Genomic DNA, 4,621 nt, shown 5'->3' on the forward strand with positions numbered 1-4,621 from the left:
GTCTGCGTCCTCTGTGTGTGTGTGTGTGTGTGTGTGTGTGTGTGTGTGTGTGTGTGTGTGTGTGTGTGTGTGTGCGCCTTTCACACATGAACAGCCGCCATTTTACAAATCATACGCCGGCCGCGCTCCGAGTCAAGTGGGTGAAGAGGCGGCGGCCTCGCCTGCAAAAAAAAACACGCGTGTGCGTCCAACGCATTGCGCCATCCGCGCCACGGGGGCCTAGGCTGGGGTAGGAAAAGAGAGAGAGAGAGAGAGAGAGAGAGAGCTGGATGAGTATATAACCGGTGGATATTACAGTTTATAAAGGACCTATCATCGTTTGGAGAACATTTCACGGCAGAATGGCTCCACTTAGCCCGCGGCCTACAACCTCGGCGCGGCGAGTCTGGAATTCTGAGAGTTCCCTCCGGAACGAGCCCGCCACTAGTGCGGGAGGGGCCGATGGACGGGGCGGAGAGAAGGATGAGAGGATGAGGAGAGGATGAGAGGAGCCCCCCCCCCTCCCGACGCGTTTCTCTCAACCCATCAAGACGGCAGGCGAGCATCGTATCCTGGGTGGGCTGGTAACAGCTGTGCGCTCTGGTTCTATCAGAGATTACAGGAAGGAAGGAAGGAAGGAAGGAAGGAATTAAGGAAGGAAGGGAGGGAGGAAGGAAGGAAGGAAGGAAGGAAGGAAGGAAGGAAGGAAGGAAGGAAGGAAGGAAGGAAGGAAGGAAGGAAGGAAGGAAGGAAGGAAGGAAGGAAGGAAGGAAGGAAGGAAGGAAGGGCCCATGCAGAGAGTGAACACACACATACATGCGCACACACACACACACACACACACACACACAGACATTCATGGGTCTGTGAGCAAATCTTACTACCCAATTATACCATAAAGTAGAGCACATCACAGAGGCTTGTTCAAGTGGAGAGAGATGAGAGAGATGAGAGAGAGATGAGAGAGAGATAGAGGGAGAGAGAGACGAGAGAGAGACGAGAGAGGAAGAGAAAGAGAGAGGAAGGGAGGGAGTAGGAGAGGAGGGAGTAGGAGAGGGAGTAGCTGAGAGAGAGAAGGAGGAAGGGAGAGAGGGAGAGAGAGAGAAAGAGAGAGGAAGGGAGGGAGTAGGTGAGAGGAAGGGAGAGAGAGACAGGTGGACCAGAGAGTATGGAGGAGGGAGATAAGCCTGTTGTTATGTCGTGTCTATGCTGTAGTCGTGTTACTTTTGTGCTCGCCTGCCACCTTAAATAGGCTTTGAAACCGCAAACTAATAGTGAAGTCCCCGATCAAAAACCTAACGTGGCCTAAACACACACACACACACACACACACATACACACACACTACAGAGTCTCCGTGACCAGAATAGCTAGGACAGCTCTCCGCTTCTGCTTTTAACGACACAACTCATCTAGTCAATCTATGGTCCCCACGGCAGTTTGTTTGTGTGTGTGTGTGTGTGGTTGTGTGTGTGTGTGCATGTGTGCGTGCATGTGTGCGTGCGTGCGTGTCCTTGTGCGCGTGAGCGTCGGCCTTCCCCGACTGCATCCTTATTAGCGGCGGATGGCGAAGGATTTTGATTGGCCCCCGTGATGTGCAGGGCACCGTGGCGAACAGAAGGTACCGTGGAAGGTCGTTTATCCGTCTCGCGGTTATGACAACACGTCGACGAGGCGGGCGGAGAGAGATGGCGGTCGGAACGCTTTCGGCCATTTTCATAAAAGCGCCATAAAAATGTATTCAATTACATAAAAGAGCAGGTAGCCATGCAGCCGGTTTATGGTATTACTTTAATGGCCGTCTCTGCCTGCTGCACACGCACACACACACACACACACACACACACACACACACACACACACACACACACACACACAGAGGGAGAGCTGATGGAGCTGAGCTCCAACCGCCTATCAAAGCCAGACTGAAACACAACAAGAACACACACACACACACACACACACACACACACACATACAAAGACGCACACACACACACACATGCATATACATTCAAACACACACACGCATACACACACATACAAAGACACACACACACACACACACACAGGGTATTCCAACACACACAGACACGCACACACACACGCGCGCGCACACACACACACACACACACACACACACACACACACACACACACACACACACACACAAACACATGGAGGGACAGCAGCCAGGCTTGTCCAGCTCTGACCTGCTATCCGATGGTCGGACGCAGCTGTCTTACAGCATCACCAGCCCCGCCCTCCCTCCCTCTCTCTCTCTGGCGCGGCGTGAACCACATCGACCTCGCCGCCCCCAGACCATACCAGTCATCGCCGCCTCAGATCAGTGTAGCTCTGATCTAGGATCAGCTCTGCCTTTCAGAGAACAGAGGGAACAAGTTTCCAGATCAGATCCCGGATCGGCGGGACGCGCTTTGTACAGGGGACTGGGATTTCACCAACACGCCTTTGACTTGTTCCAGATATTAGCCAGAACCCTAGAGCAGGCTTATAAAGACACACACCCTTCCAGATATTAGCCAGATCCCTAGAGCAGGCTTATAAAGACACACACCCTTCCAGATATTAGCCAGATCCCTAGAGCAGGCTTATAAAGACACACACCCTTCCAGATATTAGCCAGATCCCTAGAGCAGGCTTATAAAGACACACACCCTTCCAGATATAAGCCAGATCCCTAGAGCAGGCTTATAAAGACACACACCCTTCCAGATATTAGCCAGATCCCTAGAGCAGGCTTATAAAGACACACACCCTTCCAGATATTAACCAGATCCCTAGAGCAGGCTTATAAAGACACACACCTTTCCAGATATTAGCCAGATCTCTAGAGCAGGCTTATAAAGACACACCGTTCCAGATATTATCCAGATCCCTAGAGCAGGCTTATAAAGACACACACCCTTCCAGATATTAGCCAGATCCATAGAGCAGGCTTATAAAGACACACACCATTCCAGATATTAGCCAGATCCAAAGAGCAGGCTTATAAAGACACACACCCTTCCAGATATTAGCCAGATCCATAGAGCAGGCTTATAAACACAGGCCTTTCCAGAAGATCAAACGAATATCCACACAGCGGATTATAGCTCCCAACACTCCAGCAGGGTTTCGATCACACAGGGTCGAAAAATGGCCGACATGACAGGTAGCCTGGTATATACAGGTGGTGGGCCTATGACATCACATTGACATCACTGTCAACCAATTAAGTAAGCTATGCTATGGTACAGGTCATTTTCTGACATGTCTGTAGTTACTTGTACCATAGCACAGCCTACTCAATTGGTTGACAGTCATGTCGGTGTGATGTCATTGGCTCACCAACTGTTTGCCCCTGGCTACCTGTCATGTCAGACGTTTTGCCTGAAGAAGACCTTGTGTGGTCGAAACGTTGCTTAAATAAAGTGTTGGGAGCTATAATCCACCGTGAGGATATTCTTTACAATTTGTGTTTTTTTATCCTGCACCTGACCTACAGTGCATGTTGGATTAGCACACACTCACTCACTTTAATTTCCAGATATTAGCCAGATCCCTCAAAGAGGCTTATACACACACACACGCCGCACTTTCCAGATATTAGTCAAATCCCTCAAATAGGCTTATATACACGCACGCACACGCACACACACGCCTCACTTAGGCCATAGATATTAGCCAGATCCCTATAGAGCAAGTTTCTCCATTCACTCCCAGATGTTAAACAGATCCCTGTAGGTTTCTAGTCTAGTCTTGTTTGCTGCCCCTTCTTCCAGATATTAGCCGTATCCCCATTCAGCGGATCCCTGCAGCCATCAGGGCTCCACAGGGAAGGAGCGCTCACATTATGGTGGGGGGGGGGGGGTACACACCCCTCAATAACCATTAGGGACTTTAAGCAACAACGGTTTTCAGGACTGCTACGGTGGCGGAAATAGATCTGCTATGATGCTATCGCCGTAGCGATCGTTAAGCAAACAGCCGACCGTTCCTACGGCGAAGCGTCTCCGAGAGGTTGTAGCCGCTATGTGAAACGGGGTTTTGCCGTCGTAGAATCAGCAGGTTTATCTATCCAGCACTGATCCATTTCCGGTGGTTGCTTAAAGTCCCTTTTATGTAGAGGGAAGGAGAGAGGGAGAGGGAGGGAGAGGGAAGGAGGGAGAGAGAGAGGGAGGGAAAGAGAGGGAGGGAGGGAGAGAGAGGGAGGGAGGGAGGGAGGGAGGGAGGGAGAGGGAGAGAGAGAGAGGGGGGAGGGAGAGAGAGGGAGAGGGAGGGAAAGAGAGAGAGGGAGAGAGAGAGGGAGGGAGAGGGGGAGGGAGGGAGGGAGAGAGAGGGGAGGGAGGGAAAGAGAGAGAGGGAGGGAGGGAGAGGGAGAGAGAGAGAGAGGGAGGGAGAGAGAGAGGGAGGGAGGAAGAGAGAGAGAGAGGGAGGAGGGACGGACGGACGGGACGGAGGGGTGTGTGGGTGACTGCGTCTTTTTGGCAACAGACGCCCCCACTCTGCACTGGATGGATGTGAAATGTGGTGGGAAGCCCTGCAGAGTCCTGGAGGAGGAGGAGGAGGAGGAGGAGGAGGAGGAGAGAGGGAGGGAGAGAGGGAGGGAGAGGGAGATAGACGACGGGAGAACCCAGTCC

At 51.9% G+C, this 4,621-nt stretch overlaps 1 protein-coding gene across 1 annotated transcript in view; it reads left to right on the forward strand.

Annotated features, from left to right (window-relative positions):
* inpp4b (inositol polyphosphate-4-phosphatase type II B) overlaps positions 1 to 4,621 on the forward strand; it is a gene marked incomplete at both ends in the record, with an annotated part of 127,983 nt that overhangs the window by 42,375 nt on the left and 80,987 nt on the right. The window lies entirely within an intron of this gene.

The sequence above is a fragment of the Borostomias antarcticus genome, assembly GCF_949987555.1.
Source record: "Borostomias antarcticus genome assembly, chromosome: 20".
In the NCBI taxonomy this organism is placed as follows: Eukaryota; Metazoa; Chordata; class Actinopteri; order Stomiiformes; family Stomiidae; genus Borostomias; species Borostomias antarcticus.